General features: G+C 37.1%; 1 long non-coding RNA gene across 4 annotated transcripts in view; it reads right to left on the bottom strand.

Annotated features, from left to right (window-relative positions):
• The window catches only part of LOC113620773 (uncharacterized), a 71062-nt gene that overhangs the window by 36160 nt on the left and 13645 nt on the right, over positions 1–21257 (bottom strand). For 2 of the 4 annotated variants that reach the window (XR_003432905.1, XR_003432906.1), the window contains exons 4-5: positions 4321–4540; positions 2535–2631 (exon numbers count right to left, since the gene is read on the bottom strand). This is a non-coding gene — a long non-coding RNA (uncharacterized LOC113620773). Of the gene's footprint in view, positions 1–2224; positions 2632–4320; positions 4541–21257 lie in introns of those variants that run through there. The other 2 variants (XR_003432907.1, XR_003432904.1) reach the window with 2 other exon arrangements.

Raw genomic sequence — 21257 nt, 5'->3', positions numbered from 1 at the left:
AGATCTTTACAAGACTTTCCGGAGAATGTCTCAACTCTTTCAGCCAAACTTGGGTGGTCATCCTAAGAGTAGCTGCGGTGGGGGGATGTGTATGTGCATGCAGGGACTTTTCTTCTCATCCCTACATCTCCATCAGCTGCCCAGATAAGCCGTACAAATAAACATACAATCTAAGTTATAGTATACTTCTAGATAAGCAACTTCGAAATAAGTCCCCAAAGTGAATTCCCTTCCCCCCAACCCCCCATATATTCAAACACACACAAGTACACAAAAGACAATACTGCTCCCCATGTCCCCAGATGGAAGTTCTGGCACCAACACTGACTGCCGTCATATGGTTACAGCTCATTTAGCTCTCACCAGCTAGCCTTCCTTACTGTGTTTACAGTCCCGGTGTTGTTGCAAGCTGGGTTCCCCAGGAACTGACTTGAAGACTGAGTGAGTGTGCATGATGTTCGTTAAGGAGTACCTTGGGATTAGCAGCTGTGTAATGGAAGAGAAGGGTAGGGAAGGAAGCTGGAGTGGACAGAGGGAGAAGTCGAACTGTGATGCAGTCCTGATGACAGCCTTGGCTGATGCCACAGGGAGCTCTGGAGCTGGAATGACTCTCCAGAGCTGTCCCAGGTTGGGCCAAGATGGCTAGACCTTTATGTGCCCACATCAGTCAGTTATTTTGAGGAAGCCCAGGCCACAAAGAAAGGCCATGCATACATGTTCCAGCCAAAAGCCCCTGCTGAGGTCCCGGCCAACAGCCCACATCCTTCTACACGCATGTGGATGAGGAAGCCTCAAGATGACTCCAGCCCCAGCCAGTCTGACTGCAACCCCAGGAGACTAGGCTTAGCCGGACCCAGTCAGCCCCCAACACTATGAGAGATAATAATAAAATATAAACAATTATTCCATGCTACTGAGTTGAGGCACGTTTGTTACATAGCTGTAGATAGCCAAAACATTGAAGAATCCTCCCAAGGGGCTGAAGCAGATTTATCTCAACATTTTCTAATCAGAAGCACTTAATATTATTGTCTTCAGATCTAACCATCATATCAAATTTCCTATCACAGTTTCTCTCAAGAGATTTTATATCCTTCGAAATAGGATCTTAAGATCTGCCTTTCATCTCCCTGAGGTAGACAAGCAGATAATTTTCCTGTAGTAGGTGGCATGTAGATTATGACCCTGAGGGCAATGAAGTAACAACTTATTTTCTGTTGGGAGCATCTGCACTACACCACAGAACCAAGTAGCTGTATCCCAAGTAGTGGGATTTTGTAGTTTATTGCTTTGCCTTTTATCTGCTCACATTTACTAGTTCATTCTGAGACTTTACTACAATAAGTAAAAAGTAAATTACTTTAAAGGAAAATAAGTCAATAGTTAAAGAAAAAATTATTATTTAAGCCATTGAAGGATTTAAAAAGGAGAATAACGGGCTTCCCTGGTGGTGCGTGGTTGAGAGTCCACCTGCCGATGCAGGGGACACGGGTTCGTGCCCCGGACCGGGAAGATCCCATGTGCCGTGGAGCGGCTGGGCCCGTGAGCCATGGCCGCTGAGCCTGCGCGTCCAGAGCCTGTGCTCCGCAACGGGAGAGGCCACAACAGGGAGAGGCCCTCATACGGCAAAAAAAAAAAAAAAAAAAAGAGGAGACTAACATGTTCTGATTTACATATTAAAAACAATGCTGTTTCTGTTATGTAGAGGAAAGAAGAAAGAAGATGAGTTAGGAGGCTATAGATAGATAAGATAGATAAGAATCAATAGAATTTGATGCCAGATTAGATATGGAAGATAACAAAAGTGAAATTATCAAGGATGATTTCCAGGTTTCTGGAAAGAGCAGCTGGAAAAAAAGGCTGAAAGAGAAGTGGAATTGGAGGCGAGGGAAAGATCAAAAGTTTCGTTTTAGCCAAGTTCAGAGGTTTCCGTGAATGAAAATATCAGGAAAGATCAGTTGGATAATACCCTCTGGAACCCCAAACAGAGGGGAAAAATAAGAGTATAATCCAAGTTGCAAATGTGCTCCTGCATGTATTGCTGTTTATCCAAATGTGCTCGTTATTTCCTTTAGCATCTTCAAAAATTATTGTTCAGCCTTGCAGAAATGCAGATGTGCCTTATTTGTAAAGTTGCTGTGAAATGTCTGCCATCTGGTGGACAGTCATGGAGAGTGCTATAAATTTACTTCAACCAAAGGAATAGAAATGCTTTTACTGCCAAGTAGCACAAATCTTTTTAATGTCACTGTCTTACTAATAAACATTCACATCTTTATCTATATTTCTCATTAGGGAAAATTGGTTGCTATGTTTAAACCTAAATCACATCAAAGTGTGCAGCATTGAAAAGGTTTATAAAAGGAATCTTTAGTTTTATATAGTATTAGAACCAACATTAAGTTCAATTCCCCAAATTGGATATTCTAGGAACTACATCAGAAAAGATGGAGTCTTTGGCCTCTTTGACAGAAAATAAATTAATATTTATTTTTTCCCTCAGGAACAGCCAGTGGGTGCTGGAGCTGGCTTACCCAGGCTCTTGAGCTGATTGTGCACATCTCTCCACAACTGTACATTCTGCAATTTCAGGTTGGTAGCTTGAAGTTGGCCATGGTGCGAGTACTCATACTAAAAAAGTCAACAAAAACTTCAAATCAGAATTTCGTCTTTGTTTCTGTTTTCAGAAAGCCAGTTTATTGGCACACTATGCATATATCACTTTTCTCTCTTGATTCCACCAATTTTTAACAAAAGCATTCCATGGAACATTTGTTTAAATTTTTTAATTTTATTTAAATACACATTTCCAAATTTGGGAGACCATGGAATGTTTTAGGAAATATTATTTGAGTTTTATACTTTTCTTTTAATTGGAGGAGCCCAGAGTGAATTTTTAGGTTATTTATGATTAAAATTATTACATAAAAATATTATACCTCACATCACTGCAGTCCTAGTAGGACCATTACCAGTTCTGGCGTTTGGATTTCTTGAAATAATGATTGTCAGCTAATAGGTGCAATGAATGACCATATAGTTCCAAAATTGGGACCAGAAATCTAAAAGTTCTAAGTACATATCAATGGAGGAATATGTGCTTTGAGACTGTCCTGGTCTATTTTTAGAGAGATGGACTTGAAAGGGATATGTTTTTATTGTATTTGTCTGATGACTCAGAAATAGTCCCTCCGATGTTGTCTGAGGGCAGTATGATCAGTTTACTGTTGCCTCTAGTTACATTGCCTTAAAGAGGCTTAAACCATAATGCAACGGAATTCTTTTTTAAAATCCAGATCTCATGTTAACACATAAGGACAAGTCCTAGACATAGAACTATTGGATCAGGGTCTTTATGTTCAGTCCTTCACCATGCCATATTCTAAAATAGGATTTTCAGATCTTATGGGTTCTATAAACTTGCTTGTAGACAGCTATCTTTGTATCTCCTACACCCAGCATAAAACTTCAAAAAATATTTGTTCATTTTTTACAAAGTTATAAAGGTAAAAATAAATGCAATTATTTATTTAATGCCTGTTTTTCCCAGGGGACTGCGAGTTCCATGGGGTCAGGGATCATATCTGTCTTGTAAATACTGTATCCTCAGTGTCTGGCATATGGTAGGGAATTCATAAATATTTATTGAATGAAAAATAGAATATAGATGTTAGTGATGATATTAGGTACTGGATCTAATACAGGTGTATTTAAATTTATGTTGCAGGTATTCTGGCTTACCCAAAATGCCATTCTGTTTTTTATAGGTGATTATATAAAGGAGATTAGGGGGCTTTACTCAACCATCTCATGATACTCAGGTTAATTATTCTGATTGTTAAGGGTCTGAATTTAATACAGTAAGGAAATTTTCCTGGTTTCTAGGATTCTTGTCAAACACTAGTCAAGGGAAGAACAATTCGCTTGTACTGTTTTGGGGGTCACTCTTCCCGAGTTACTTAGTCATTATGCTTTCCTCCCCTTGAGACAGGAAGGGGGCAAGGGCACAACCTTTGAAAGAAAGACATAGCCTGAGGACAAGACATAAACTGATTAGAGCCAAATAGGTCCCAGACTTCCACTAGACCTTGAGCCTCAGTATACGCTCAATGTAACACATCAACAAGCTAAATGACACAGTTACAGGCACCATGACAGTTCCAAGGCCAACCACAAAAGGTCGAAAGTGGGTGGTGGCCCAATTCCTGGAAATCCTCACTCCTTCCCCCAAATAGCTAGAATACTCCTCCCACTCATTAGCCTATGAAATTACCCACCCCTATAAAAACTGACAACCCCATATCATGGTGCCTTTCTCACCTTCCGAGATGGCCCACATTCTGTCTGTGGAGTGTGTTTCTCCCTGAATGAGTCTTCTTTCTCTTTACTGTGGCTCATTCTTGAATTCTTTCTTGCACGAAGCCAAGAATCCACACTTGGTGGCCATCTCGGGACTCACCTGAGACCTGGGACGTGGCCATCCTCTCGTGCCCCACTCTCTTTCCTGCAACACCCTTTCCTTTTCGCAAAATGAAGGAACCTGAAGTAAAGACACAAAACCATGTCTTAGGCAAGATTATGTTGGTTTTACTTGTAAATAGTTTCTCCCTTCTTAAGAACCAAATGCTTCTTAAATAGGTTATAGTCAAAATTTATAATCTTCCTGGTCAACATCCCCTACCATCTGAACTTTGAAAATCTAGTTAAATTTGTCTCCTTCCAGTTTCTCTTCATGCTGTTGGCAGACCCATCTCTTTTGTGCGATATGGTCGTGTCATGCTTTTGCTTTCTTCATGTCTTCAAAGCTCTTTTTCACTTATGTTAATACAATGATGTCAGGTCTAGAAACTCCACCTCATGTCTGAGACTTTCCATGAGACTTTCTTTGAAACTCTCTCAAATTAAGCACCGGTATGTATACCTTTGTAATACAAAATGTCACCCACTCAAACCTGGGATAAAGGGATTAACAGTCAGTAGGGTCCTCAGCTCAGTTCAATGGCAAAAAGTGTCATGGGGGGATTCCCTGGTGGTCCAGTGGTTAGGACTCTGTGCTTCCATTGCAGCGGGCACGAATTTGATCCCTGGTCAGGGAACTAAGATCCCACAGCCGTGTGGTGTGTCCAAAAACAAACAAACAAACAAACAAAACCAACCCCCCAAAAAAAGTGTCATGGGTCTTTATTTATGTGGGATCCATGCTCAGTTTGGACTCCAAGCAGGAAAATCTTTCTTATCACAACTCAATGGCCAGAGAAACACATGATCAATTCCTACAGGGAGAGTGCAAACCCAGAACATTGAGGCTAGACACACCAAACTGCAGAATCGTCTAGTCATTTTCAGCTTCAGCATGTAAAGATTCTTACGTACTGGTACAATGAGAATGATAACAGTTTATTCCTTGGGATTTTCTTTTCAATATATAGAGTAAACAAAATGAGATGTGTGGAAATATTTTGTAAAATGCAAAAGGGAAAGGGACTTACATTCATGGAACACTCATCAAGTGCCAGGCCGTGCATGTAACAAATGTAGCACAGGCGTGTATTTCTTGGTTCTCTGCTCATTACACTCTGGGGAAGCATTCAACCATAACGTTAATTTCCAAGACTAGGCATCCTCTATCTTCCCTTATGTAGAGAAAGACCTCCATACTTGAATGCTCAGACTTGCTGTTAAGGTCATTCTCTGCTATTTGTCTAAATTTAAACTGGTTTCACATAATTCAAAAAAAATACATGCATCCCTATGTTCAGTGCAGCACTATTTACAATAGCCAGGACATGGAAGCAACCTAAATGTCCATCAACAGAGGAATGGATAAAGATGTGGTACATATATACAATGGAATATTACCCAGCCATAAAAAAGGACAAAATAATGCCATTTGCAGCAACATGGATGGAACTAGAGATTGTCATACTGAGTGAAATAAGTCAGACAGAGAATGACAAATATCATATGATATCGCTTATATGTGGAATCTAAAAAAATGGTACAAATGAAACAATCCCCCCCAATAACAAATGTTTTGTTATTTACAAAACAGAAATAGAGTCACAGATGTAAAAAACAAACTTATGGTTATCAGGGGGAAAGAGAGGGGTGATAAACTGAGATTGGGATTGACATATACACAGTACTATATACAAAACAGATAACTAATAAGGACCTACTGTGTAACACAGGGAACTCTACTCAATACCCTGTAATACCTATATGGGAAAAGAATCTAAAAAAGAGTGGATATATGTTTATGTATAACTGATTCACTTTGCTGTACAGCAGAAACTAACACAACATAGTAAATCAACTATACTCCAATAAAAATAAAAAAAAAATAAAGTGGTTTCAGAGGAACTTATCTAGCTCTTTATTATTTTTTAATGACAGTATTTACTATAGCTACATTTAAAACTATTATATCTGCTCTTCTTAAGTTGTGGTATTACAGTTAAATTAATTTTGTTACTTAATAGTGCTCTCAGTCTTAAGTAAGGGACAGGAATTATCATTCCAATGGGGAAAGTAGTTGCCCATTATAGTAGTTGAAAGAGAGTGCCTCAGTGGAGAAAAGAGTCTGTTTGATAAATGGTGTTGGTAAAATTGGATATTCACATGTAAAATAATGAAAATAGACTCCTATCTTACACCACTTACAAAAATTAACTGAAAATGAATTGAAGACTTAAACATGGGACCTGAACCATGCAACTCCTAGAAGAAAACATAGGAAAAAAGTTCCTTGACATGGGTCTTGGCAATGATTTTTTGGATATGTCACCAAAAGCAAAAATAAACAAGTTGGATGACATAAAACTAAAAAGCTTCTTCATAGTAAAAGAAACAATCAACAAAGTAAAAAGGCAACCATGGAATGGGAAAAAAATATTTGCAAACCAGATATCTGATAAGGGGTTATTATCCAAAATATATGAAGAACTCATACAACCCAACAGCCAAAAATCTCCCCCAAAACAAAAAAACCATAATGAAAAAACTAAATAATCCAATTAAAAGATGGGCAAAAGACCTGAATAGACATTTTTCCAAAAAAAGATATACAAAAGGCCAATAGGTACATGAAAAGATGTTCAACATCACTAGTCATTAGGGAAATGCAAATTAAAACCACAATATGATATCACCTTATGCCTGTTAAAGTAGCCATCATCCAAAAGATAAGAGGTAAAAATGTTGGTGAGGATGTGAAGAAAAGGGAACCCTTGTGCATTGTCGGTGAGATAGTAAACAAGTACAGACACAAGGAAAACAGTTTGGAGGATCCTCAAAAAATTAAAAATAGAACTACAATACAATCCAGTTATTCCATTTCTTGGAATATATCCAAAGGAAACAAAAGCACTAACTCAAGAAGATATCTGCATCGTCATGTTCATAGCAGCATTATTTACAATAGCTGAGACATGGATAAAACCTAAGTGTCTGTCCATAAGTGCACGGATAAAGAAGTTACAGTATATACATACAAAAGAATATTATTCAGCCATTAAAAACTGAGGGAACGCTGCCATCTACAACAGCATGGATGGACCTTGAGGGCATTATGCTAAGTGAAATAAGTCAGACAGAAAAAGACAAATACTATATGATCTCACTTAAATGAAGAATCTTGAAAAACAAAACACTAAACTCATAGAAAAAGAGATCAGATTTGTGGTTATGGGTCGGGGGGCGGTTCAGGGGAGGAGGAATTGGAGGAAGGTTGTCAAAAGGTACAAACTTCTACAACCTAAATGTCCATCGATAGATGAAAGGTTAAAGAAGTTGTGGTATATATACATACAATGGAATATTAGCCACAAAAAGGATGAAATAATGTCATTTTCAGCAACATGGATGCATTTAGAGATTATCATACTAAGTGAAGTAAGTCAGACAAAGACAAATATCATATGATATCACTTATATGTGGAATCTAAAAAAATGATACAAATGAACTTATTTACAAAACAGAAACAGACATAGAATATCAAACTTACAGTTACCAAAGGGGAAAGGGGGAAGAGAGGGATAAATCAGGAATTTAGGAGTAACATACACACACTACTATATACAAAGTAGATAAAAAACAAGGACCTACTGTATAGCACAGGGAACTATACTCAATATTTTGTAATAACCTATATGGGAGAATAACCTGAAAAATAAAAGTTTTGTATATATATAAAAACTGAATATATATATATATATATATATAACTGAATAACTTTGCTGTACACCTAAAACACAACATTGTAAATCAACTATACTTCAATTAAAAAAATAAACAAAAATTTTTAAAAAGGTACAAACTTCCAGTTACAAGATAAGTAATGTAATGTACAGCATGATAACTACAGTTAACACTGCTGTATGATATATAGAAAAGTGGTTGAGAGTAAATCTAAAAAGTTCTCATCACAAGGAAAATTTTGTTTCTTTTTTTTCTTTCTTTTTTATCTATAGGATATGATGGACGCTAACTAAACATTACCACAATATATGGAGGTCAAACCATTTTGCTGTATACCTTAAACTTATTCAGTGATGTATGTCAATTATATCTCAATAAAACTGGAAGGAAAATAAAAAGGGAGAGCCCCCTGAGCAGTAGCCTTTCCTAAGACAGATCTCCTAAAACGGCATTAATGAACCTCTGGATACAATCATAGAGTAAAGACCAATAGTCCATGCTAAAAGGCACTATTCACTTTTCATTCTGTGAAAAGGAAAAGGGAGGAAAGGCACATAAATACTTTAGTTATATAGAGTAGATGAAACAAGGACTTTGAAACCGCACAGAACCTGGTTTCAAATGTCATTCCATCACTTCCTATTTGAACTTGGAAAAGTTACTTAACATCTTTGTACCTTGATTTCTCTTATGAAAATCCAGATAATAATATCTAAGTGCTGTTGCCAGGATTAACTGACATACAATTTAGCATAATAAATAACACATACAAATCGTTTAATAAATATACGTCACTTTAAAAGAGCTATCTTTGTGATATATGGACCACAGAAAAGCTACAGATTCCTGCTAGATTTGTCTAGAGAGAAACTACAGCGAATTAAAATACTGACTGCATTTTTCATTTTCCCCTCTACGTTTATATTGCAAAGAGACAGTATAAAGCCAGTCCAGCTATAACCACAATCTTCTGTTAGGCTCCAGTTCTTGTAAGTGCTATAAAATTAGTTAGTTCCCCCTTGAGTATAGCCATTTATATGCCTAACAGGTAAAGAACTGAGCTCAACGTCTTGCCTCACACAAACCGTTCCTTTTTTTGACTTCCTGATTTCTTTGAATAGCATCACCATTCTCCCAGTAACTCATGCTTGAAACTCTAGTCATTTTTGACAACCACTTCTCCCTCACCACCACCTATTGAACTTACTTCCTCATTGTTCTCAAAATCTATCTCCACTCATCTCCATTTCTAGGGCCACCACCCTAGTTCAGGTCTCCAACCTGTTTTTCTGGCCTCAAGTGTCTTTTTGCCACCAAATTCTTTTCATCTATAGTTGCCAAACAAACCTCAAGCAAATAATGCTTTCCTGAGGCTGTTTCACCCCATTACCTCTGCCTCTGCTGAAACATCTCTGGTAGTTCCCCATTGCTTACCAAATGTACTTCAGGCAGTCAGTACCTCCATGAGATGACCCTATACTAAATTTTTGGCCTTGTCTTTAATTACTCTACTATCTGCATCCTCCTTGCCTTTCCCCAAGCAAGGAGGAAGACTTTTTTACCTCCATAAAGCTATTACTATTTATTATACTTTGAAAAACCTACACTTTCATTTCATCTGTTCAAATTATGTCACCCTTTAAGGCCAAAAGCAAATGTCATCTCTCTAACAAATGAAATAGTAGATTTGCAGAAAATTCATTTTAAAATTAATAAACTTATTTAATTCATTGATTAAATGAATTAATCAATGAATGTATAAATGAAATAAAAAATGAATGAATAAAATTCTACCCTGAAGGGTTAGGTTGATTCCTGGAATGAGATCAAGAATTAAAATGGAATCATTAGAAGATTAGTGTAGGGTTTGATTAGGCAGATAAAAATAGAGGCAAGAAATCTTTACTTTGGCAAGAAGAATGGAGGGTTAGAAATGGGGAATTGAGCTGGAACCAAGAACCGAATATGATGGGTCATGCTTATTAGCAAGCAGAAAAAGCTGATGAGAGAGAAGTTAGGCCAGGATGGGTTATAACAGCACAGACTCTACTCAGAAGGGCAAATTGTGAAAAATGGATTGCCACCACTTAGAGTTTAGATTTGTTCTTGATCGGTGGTTCTCAAAATGTGATCTGCAGACTCCATGGAGTCCCCGGGAAGCTATCTGCAAGGTCAAAAATATTTTCACAGTAATACTAAGACATAACTTGCCTCCTCACTGTGTTGATATTTGTACTACTGCCAGTTCCTTAACAGAAATCAAAGCAGTGATACCAAACTGTACTAGTAGTCATTGTATTCTTCACTGCTATATACAGCTGGCCCTCTGTATTCCCGCAGATTCAACCAACCATGAACTGAAATTATTTTTTTAATTTTTTCTTTTGAAAAGTTCCAAAAAAGCAAAACTTGAATTTGCTGCTCCAGTAAATATTTACATAGCATTTATGAACTATTTACATTGCATTTACATTGTATTAGGTGTTATAAGTAATCTAGAGATGATTTAAATTACACAAGAGAATATTCCATAGATTGTATGCAAATACTGTGCCATTTAGTATGAGACATGAGCACCATAGTATTTTGGCAACTGCAGGGGATCCTGAAACCAATCCCCCGTGGATACCAAGGGATGACTGTACTCACAGGAAAAAAAAAGAGAATTTAAGATGATGCTTGATAAAATAGTAATAATTATTAATTTTATCAAATCTGAACCCTTGATCACGTCTTTTAAAAGTTATGTGAGGCAAAATGCATAAAGCATTTCTGCTGTATACCAAAGAACAATGGTTGTCTCGAGGAGAAGGATTTATGTGATTGAGTTGTGAGCTGAACAAGCCACTCTTTATATGGAACACCATTTTTGCTTGAAAGACTGACAGACAGACAGCCTATAGTCATTCAGACTTGGGTATCTGGCAGACATTGTCTCAAAATTTAATGAAGTCTGTATTTCAATGAAAACAACTTACAGCATTTTTTGTTAAGAATAAAATTTGAGATTTCAAAAATTAGAATTTTGGAAAACTTATATCCACCCTGTGAGTTTGACAATTTCCTAATTCTTAAGGACTTTTCTGATGAGTAGTTATATTAATGAATGTTGAGTTTTTGATGTTTCAAAATGACAAGTGTCAGGATTTGGAAGATATGCATAACTCAGTGAACCACTATTTTCCAAATGACCAATGAATGACATTACAAAACAATGTGGGACTAAAAGATCCATTCAAAGTTCAAGACACACCATAATACACCAATGGATTTTAATGTTACAGTATACAAATGTTCATTCCTATAGTTTCAGGTTCCACATTGCTACTAACCTTTAAGAAACTATCACTTTTAAGGTTTTGGTGGTGTGAAAGCAAAGAATTATACTCACAATTAACTTTTAAAAGAACTATTAAATACTTTTCCAATTACATATGTGTGCAAGGCTGGATTTTCTTCATTTATTTCAACTAAAAAAACATATCAGAACATATGGAATACAGAAGTAGACATAAGAATTGAACTGTCTTCTATTAAGCCGGACATTAAAGAGATCTGCAAAAATGTAAAACCAATACCACTTTTATCACTAAATTATTTTGGAAAATACAGTTAATTTTCATGAAATATATGTTATTTATCTTAAAATATAATGGGCTTATTGTCTTTTTTAAAGGAATCACTAAACCTTAAAAATTACTAGTTTTAATATCTAATATGGTAAATATCAACAGATATAAACAAAAGCTCTTTGGAATTCTCCATAATTTTTAAAGGTGTAAATGGGTTTTGAGACCAAATGCTTAAGAACTGCTGTCCTCAGCAGCCCCACCCCAGGACCTTTTTAGGTCTGTTGGAAAACAGAAGTTAGGGAATGGTAGCTCCTCTACGTAAATGGCTATAATTCCTTGGTCCAGAAATTGTTCAAATCTATCTTGAGTTGAAGTAGCAGAAAATCTGAGAGTCTGATGAAGTTAAGATTACCCACATCCCCTGGTTTACTGATGTCTGATCCAAACTTTAGCTTTATTTGGTTAGAATTCTGATGCCCCCATCCCAAGGTAGCCTCTAGAAGACAGTCTAGAGCATGGGCTTAATGGCACTAGAATCCCCAGTCTAGTTGCAATCAGAAAAAGTTAACAGAGGAAGGCACCCTGACCTTTTGATCTCTTTGTGGTTTTAACAAAAGGTTGTAGTGCTACTTCTCTAGAGCAGGCTTTCTGGACAGTGTTCAGAAGCCATCTCCTAACAATATTTTTTACCATCTGGGGAAGATGAAGACTTTCAAAATCATCAAGTCCTGATCCCTTTTAAAAAAATTAATTAATTTTTATTTTTGGCTGAGTTGAGTCTTTGTTGCTACGTGCGGGCTGCGGGTGGACTTTCTCTAGTTGCGGAGAGCGGGGGCTACTCTTCATTGTGGTACGCGGGCTTCTCATTACGGTGGCTTCTCTTGTTACAGAGCACAGGCTCTAGGCGCACGGGCTCAGTAGTTGTGGCGCATGGGCTTAGTTGCTCCGTGGCATGTGGGATCTTCCCAGACCAGGGCTCGAATCCGTGTCCCCTGCATTGGCAGGCAGGTTCTTAACCACTGTGCCACCAGGGAAGCCCATCCTGATCCCTTTTTATTTAACAGTATTGCCCCTAAATTCTCTCTCTCTCTCTTTGACATTTTGCATTTTGCTATATGTATCAAGAATAAAAGTGTCACCTTCAACATTTTGCTTAGAAATCACTGTAACTATATAACAAAGTTCCATCACTTACAAGTTTTGCTTTCAACATAACTGCAGCAATTTCACTAAGCTTTTTTGTCACTACATAACAAGTATTCTCCTTCCTCTAGTTTCCAATAACATGCTCTTCACTTCTTTCTGAGAACTTCATAGCAGTGTCCTCAGTGTCCATATTTCTACTGATAGTCATGGTGATTCTAGTCATGGTGCTGAAATTTCTCTATTATGCTCTTCAACATTCTTCCAGCCTCCACCCATCACTCAGTTCCAAAACCACAGACATATTTTCAGGTACCTGTTAAAACAGCACTCCACTTCTAGGTATCAAAATATGTATGTTTTCTATTTCTGCGTAATGAATCCCATAAACTTATCAGCTTAAAACAACACATATTTATTATCTCTGTTTCTGTGGGTCAGGAGTTCAGGCACAGCTTAGTTGGAGTTTCCACTGTTGGGTCTCCCATTGAACGTGTTGACTGTGTTGTGTTCCCATCTGGAGGCTCAAATGAAGAAGAATCTTCTTCCAAACTCTCAGGTTGTTGGCAGAATTCATTTCCTTGCAGCTGTAGGACTGAGAGCTTCAGACATTTTTGCTGGCTGTCAGCCAGAGGCTGTCCTCCACTTCTAGAGGCCATGTGAGTTCCTTGCCACATGGTTCTCTCCATAGGCAGTTCATAACATAGCAGCTTGCTTTTTCAAAGACAGCAGCAAAGTGACAAAGGGCAATTCTGCTAATAAGATGAATTCTTACATAATGTAACATAATGATGGGAGTGATGTATCCCATAACATCTGCCATACAATGTAATTATGGGAGTAACACCCTATAACTTTTGCCATATTCTATTGGTTGGAAGCAATTCACAGGCTCCACCTACATTCAGGGATAGGAGCTTAAAGAAGGGCATTAAAAGGCAGGGATCATTGGTAGTTGTTACCACAGGGTCTATCTGCCACAATGAACAATGAGGGGTGGAAACTAGTAAATAAATGCTTCCCTTTTCTTCACTCAGGCAGACAATTCTAGATGAATTCTAGACAACTATTCAAAGATCTAGAAAAATGAACCCTAGTTGCCTACAGAAATGTCTAGACTGATCATCTAGTCTTGAATTGGCTTTCCTCCCTTCCATGTTTTAGTTTCCCAGTTTTTCACTCATTTGCTGGGATCTCTTTCCAAAATCAACTACCTGCACGTAAGTCATTGTCATAGACTAATTTCTGGGAGGAAGCTAGGTTAAGGTAGAAGGAGTAAATAAACCTGTATAGATGGTACATTACAAAATAGGAGGGATATTAAGCAGGAGATCCTCCTTCCCACAGAAGAATTATGAACCTCCTCCCACAACCCCATATAATTTCTCTGGACTATCTTTAGTAAAGCAATGCTAAAACTTCAAGAAAGAAAGCACAAGAGAGTTTTCTAAGATACAGTAGCTAAACTCTCTTCTCCACAAAGCCAGAACTTACCCTGGATGCTAGACTGGGCTAGGCTAGCAAGTGGAGCTTAATTAGTTTCTGTTGTAGAGAGAGAGTTCTATCAAGTATGAACCTGGCAAAGCTTAACGGCACAAAAAGAATGACAGAAGTATTTAAATATAGAGAAGAAAACTATTAAAGAACATTTATCACCAAAAAAGGACTAGTTTTCTTTAGTGTCTGTCTTCTGAAGATATGCCTGTCTTCTGAAGTGGTGACTACCATTCACTCTACTTTGGCCAAGTCATTCGTCAAACCAGTGACTGTCGGGTAATATGTTTGGAGAGGGTATGGATAGAATTACAAAAAGGGGACCCATGACACTCGGGGTAACAGGTATGAGGAAGAAAAACCAATGAGGTACTTACAAAAAGGACTTGAGTCAGAATCATATGGACACCATGTCTAGCACAGTGAATTACTGTAATCTTCACATAAAACTTTGAAAACAGTTGCCTTAAGATTATACTGTCTGCATGATCAGAGTTCTCATTTCCTTTTCTTAAAATATGGGTTAGGACTCTTTGAAATGTCTAAAGATAGGTGACTACCGTTGGTTGAGTATACTGTATGAACAGGCCCAGCACTGAGCTAATTGCTTTGCATGCAATTTCACAACGTCTTTTTGAGCATAGAAACTATTATTATTCTTTTCCCTAAGTATGGGGAAACTGTTAACCTCAGGATATTGAGTAATTTGCCCAAGGTCATAACAGCTAGTGAATGACAAAGCCAAGACCCAAAACTCATGTCCGCTTACTCTAAAGTTAAGGGCTTTAACCACTGCATCACGCTGCTGTCTCAGGTTTCAAGATAGGAAATCTCAATTAAAAAAAAATATTTTAAAAGAATTTAACTTTTTCCATATCTCATTTTAGTCACTTAAACTAATGAGCTTAAAATTTCTGCTTTTCTCTGAAAAATGCAAACTAATCTATGGTGACAGAAAACACACATCAGCACTTGAGAATAGGAGAAGGCTGGGAGGGGCAGGAGGAAGGAGGAAGGAAATACAAAGTGGCACGAAAAAACTTTTGGGAGTGATAAATATGTTTGTTATCTTGATTATAATGATAGTTCCATGTCTGTATACATGTGTCAAAACTTATCAAATTATACTTTAAATATGTACAGTTTACTGCATGTCAATTATACTTCAAATTGCAGATGAGGAAGTCAGTATCAAGAAGTTAAAGTGTCTTGTCCAAGATTAGCCAGAGAGATGGTAGTAGAGACAATAAAAATACAGCTTCTAAGATTCTTGAACAAGTGCTTTTTGCATCTCAATTTGAGGTTATTTGCATCTGGTTTCAAAAAGGATTTGAAGAGACATAAAATATGACATGAAAGAAAGAAGAGGATCATGCTTAAGAAAACCTATGGGCTAACTTACTTATCTCAATTGAGACTGGAAATCCACTGTGAATTCATTTGATGAAAAACTTCAATGCATCTCTTTAGAAGTTTGTCATCATATGCAATTTATTGAGAAATACATATTTTTAGGAAGTCTAAAGTTTGTGTGACCAGCAGGAGGCAACTAAATACTTAAGAAACAGCATCTTGTACAGGAGGATAAATTAAAATTGGAGACTGTTAGCATTCTCAGCTGTGTAGGAGAACTAAATTCCTTTTAAAATGATAATTAACACCTAGCCACATATTCTTGTAACACTGAATTTGTGAAGATAGTTAGAACACTCCCCTAAGTAGACAGACTATAAAACCACATACTAAGGCCTATATGTAGCAGATTGTTTGGGCTGTTTTTTTCCATCTACAAGGTTCTTTGCAAAAATCTATGTATTTTATAATAGAGTTTTTAAAAACTTCTTGTATTATAGAAAATATGGGGAATTCCCTGGCGGTCCAGTGGTTAGGACTTGGCGCTTTCACTGCTGGGGCTCAGGTTCAATCCCTGGTTGGGGAACTAAGATCCCGAAAGCTGCATGGTGTGGCCAAAAAAAGAAAAGAGAATATAATAAACATTGACTTATTTCTGTAAGTTATTCTAGAATTCTGCTATTTTACTTGACATTTTTTTGCAGTATTATCTCACCGTAATTTTGTTTTTAATTTTTATTGGAGTATAGTTGCTTTACAATGTTCTGTTAGTTTCTACTGTACAGCAAAGTGAATCAACAATATGTGTACATAGATCCCCTCTTTTTTGGATTTCCTTCCCATTTAGGTCACCACAGAGCACTGAGTAGAGTTCCCTGTGCTACATAGTAGGTTCTCATTAGTTATCTATTTTATACATAGTATCAATAGTGTATATATGTCAATCTCAATCTCCCAATTCATCCTACCCCCCCCTTTCCCCCTTGGTATACATACGTTTGTTCTCTATGTTTGTGTCTCTATTTCTGCTTTGTAAATAAGATCGTCTATACCAATTTTTTTCAGATTCCACATATATGTGTTAATATACGATATTTGTTTTCTCTTTCTGACTTAACTCCACTCTATATGAATCTCTATGTCGAATCACATCCCTGCAAATGAGCCGATTTCATTCCTTTTTATGGCTAGTAATATTCCATTGTATATATGTACCACATCGTCTTTATCCATTCCTCTGTTGATGGACATTTAGGTTGCTTCCATGTCCTGGCTATTGTAAATAGTGCTTCAATGAACATTGTGGTATATGTCTCTTTTTGAATTATGGTTTTCTCAGGGCATATGCCCAGTAGTGGGATTGCTGGGTCATATGGTAGTTTTATTTTTAGTTTTTTAAGGAACCTCCATACTGTTCTCCATAGTGGCTGTAACAACTTACATGCCCACCAACAATGCAAGAGGGTTCCCTTTTCTCCACACCCTCTCCAGCATTTATTGTTTGTAGATTTTGTGATGGTGGCCATTCTGACTGGTGTGAGGTGATAGCTCATTGTAGTTTTGATTTGCATTCCTCTAATAATTAGTGATGGTGAGCATTTTTTCATGTGTTTGCGTTGGTCATCTGTATGCCTTCTTTGGAGAAATGTCTATTTAGGTCTTCAGCCCATTTTTTTGATTGGGTTGTTTGTTTTTTTGTTCTGTTCTTTTTTTTTTTATATGGGTTGTTTGTTTTTTTGATGTTGAGCTGCATGAGTTGCTTGTATATTTTAGAGATTAATCCTTTGTCATTTGCTTCATTTGCAAATATTGTCTCCCATTCTGAGGGTTGTCTTTTCGTCTTCTTTGTAGCTTCCTTGGCTGTGCAAAAGCTTTTAAGTTTCATTAGGTCCAATTTGTTTATTTTTGTTTTTATTTCCATTACTCTAGGAGGTGGATCAAAAAAAATCTTGCTATGATTTATATCAAAGAGTGCTCTTCCTATGTTTTCCTCTAAGAGTTTTATAGTGTCCGGTCTTACATTTAGTTCTCTAATCCATTTTGAGTTTACTTTTGTGTATGGTGTCAGGGAGTGTTCTAATCTCATACTTTTAAATGTACCTGTCCAGTTTTCCCAGCACCACTTATTGAAGAGGCTGTCTTTTTTCCATTGTATATCCTTGCCTCCTTTGTCATAGATTAGGTGACCATAGGTACATGGGTTTGTCTCTGGGCTTTCTATCCTGTTCCATTGATCTATATTTCTGTTTTTGTGCCAGTACCATACTGTCTTGACTACTGTAGCCCTGAAGTATAGCACAGATGCAAAAATCCTCAACAAAATACTAGCAAACCGAGTCTAACACCCCATTAAAAGGATTATACACCATGGTAAAGTGGGATTTATCCCAGTGATGCAAGGATTCTTCAATATATGTAAATCAATCAGTGTGATACACCATACTAACAAATTGAAGAATGAAAACCATACGATCATCTCAATAGATGCAGAAAAAGTTTCCAACAAAATTCAATACCCATTAAGAATAAAAACTCTCCAGAAAGTGGGCATACAGGGAACCTACTTCAACATAATAAATGCCATATATGACAAACCCACAGCAAACATTATTCTCAATAGTAAAAAACTGAAAGCATTTCCTCTAAAATCAGGAACAAGACAAGGGTGCCCACTATCACCACTATTATTCAACATAGTTTTGGAAGTCCTAGTTATGGCAATCAGAGAAGAAAAAGAAATAAAAGGAATCCAAATTGGAAAAGAAGAAGTAAAGCTGTCACTGTTTGCAGATGACATGACACTATACATAGAAAATCCTAAAGATGCCACCAGAAAGCTACTAGAGAAGAACTTAGTAAAGTCACAGGATACAAAATTAATACACAGAAGTCTCTTGCATTCCTATACACTAACAACGAAAGATCAGAAAAAAAATTAAGGAAACAATCCCATTTACCATTGCAACAAAAAGAATAAAATACCTAGGAATAAACCTACCTAAGGAGGCAAAAGACCTGTATGCAGAAAACTTTAAGATACTGATGAAAGACACCAAAGATGACACAAACAGATGGTGAGATATACCATGTTCCTGGGTTGGAAGAATCAATATTGTGAAAATGACTATATTACCCATAGCAATCTACAGATTCAATGCAATCCCTATCAAATTACCAATGGCATTTTTCACAGAACTAGAACAAAAAATTTTACAATTTGTATGGAAACACAAAAGACCTCAAATAGCCAAAGCAATCTTGAAAAAAAAAAACAAAAAACGAAATGGAGCTGGAGGAATCAGGCTCCCTGCCTTCAGACTATACTATAGGGCTACAGTAATCAGGACAACACCTGACATTCTAAAATCAAAATATATAAAGTTTGCACAGGATCTTGTTTTATATATATATATAGAGAGAGAGAGAGCGAGAGAGAGAGAGAGACAGAGAGACAGAGAGAGAGAGAGACAGAGACAGAGAGAGAGAGAAAGAGACAGAGACAGAGAGAGACAGAGAGAGAGAGATATTTTAAGAAATTGGTTCATGCAATTGTAAAGACTCAGAGAAGAGTTGCAGTTCAAGTCCAAAAACAGTCTGCTGTCAGAAGTCCTTCTCACTTGGAGAAGGTCAGTCTTTGTTCTATTAAGGCCCTCAACTGATTGGATGAGGCTCACCCACATTATGGAGGGCAATCTGCTTTCCTCAAAGTCCACCAATTTAAATGTTAATCTCATCCAAAAACACCTTCACAGAAACATCCAGAATTAAGTTTGACTAAATATCTGGGCACGGTGGCCCAGCCAAGCTGACATATAATATTAAGCATCACAGTCGTCCTATTTGTTTATATCTATAGGAATAGATCTATACGGTCAAATAATCCAAACCGTTCCCCAGATGGAACAGCAATGCCTGACACAAAGAGAGCATTCAGTAAATGTATGCTGATTTGAAACTGAATTTCAGTGAATCAAATTAAATATCCCTAGCGATGGCTAGGTTCTGCCAGGCTTCCAGTGTGATGTTGGGAGATCATATAGGATAGATGTTAGGCACAAGCTCTGGAGTCAGATTATCCAGGTTCACATAATGCTGCCTCTGCTTACTTTCTGTGTAATTTTGGATGAATTAGTTAACTTTGCTGAGTCTCCATTTCCTCATCTATACAAAGGGAATAGGAATAATAGCTATTAATGGTATACATTGCTAGTGTTAATCAACATTCAGTTCTCTTTCCCTGCTGGGTACTCAGTGGATTGACTATTTCTCAGCAACCCTGCAACTGGATGGGGCCATATAACTCAATCTGGCCAATGAAATATTGTGGAACTGAAAATGTATCAATTTCAGAATGAGGGCATGAAAGGCCCATATGAAATTCCCCCGTCTTTCTTCCCTGACTGGGGTAACCACAGAAGAAGACTCATGTTAAGATGGTGACACCACAAGGTTGAAAGAGCGTGGGTTCTTGTGTCACCATGTGGAGGACAGTTGTCTGCAGCCAGAGCCAACTTTTTGGAAGAAGAACTAAAACTGCATTCAGTTAAACCACTGACTTTTTTGTTTCAACTGCATTGTAACCTAGACTATTCTATTCTGTCTCACAGACGTGTTTTGATGATTCAATCAGATATTGTATGGGAATTGCTTGATTGATAAGTAATTAGCACTCAAATGTTATCATTATTATATTGAATGAAGAATCATATTGGCTTTGAATATAAAACACTGCTCTTTTGTTGATCATTGTAACAATTCAAAACTCGAACAAATCCGAGTACCTGGGAACTTTTATTTAAAGTATTCCAACTCTTTAAACTTTTACTTAGAACAATGCCTAATACACAATAGGCATTCATGAATAAAGAACAAGTTCCTATTTCAGTGAACCTCTAATAAATGCTATCATTCTTTTCTGGGATCTTTTATTCCCTTATTGTCAGGCTGCTAAAATTTCATCTTACATTTCTTTTATGAGACCATAGTTCTTATTAAACAACCATTTTTTGATAGAGTTGTCCTATCAATAATGGGAATTAGGCAGTGATAGCTGTTTACATGTCTTAACTCTCTTCTGAATTCAGAACCAATTCACAGGGATCCAGACAGAGAAAACAAAACAAAGCAAAACAAAACACCTTCTTACTGATAAAGCTGCTTGGACAATATGACTTCAACATACAGCCACAACAAGGATTTTCAATACTCCTTCCCAAGTCCAAATGGGAGATGACATACCAAAAGAAAATTTAGGTTTGCAGGACAGATAAACTAAGGCAGAATCACTGTTTTACACTCAGTGAGGTCAACAGTAGGAAGAAGGAGAATTAGGCCTCACGCCTGCTCTAGAAGGTAAGCCTGGGCCCTGATTCATGTGAGTTTAGTTTATTACACAGAATGAGGAACAGATCAGAACATAATCTGTTGTGGGTAGGTAGATTTGAAAAATATGGCAAGAAAGGGAGTGGATCTTATTTTCATCTCCCCAAATCACC

Source organism: Aethalodelphis obliquidens, unplaced genomic scaffold, assembly GCF_003676395.1.
Source record: "Aethalodelphis obliquidens isolate GAN/ISIS:26980383/991018 unplaced genomic scaffold, ASM367639v1 scaffold8, whole genome shotgun sequence".
Taxonomy (NCBI): Eukaryota; Metazoa; Chordata; class Mammalia; order Artiodactyla; family Delphinidae; genus Aethalodelphis; species Aethalodelphis obliquidens.
This window is presented reverse-complemented; position numbering and strand designations above follow the sequence as displayed.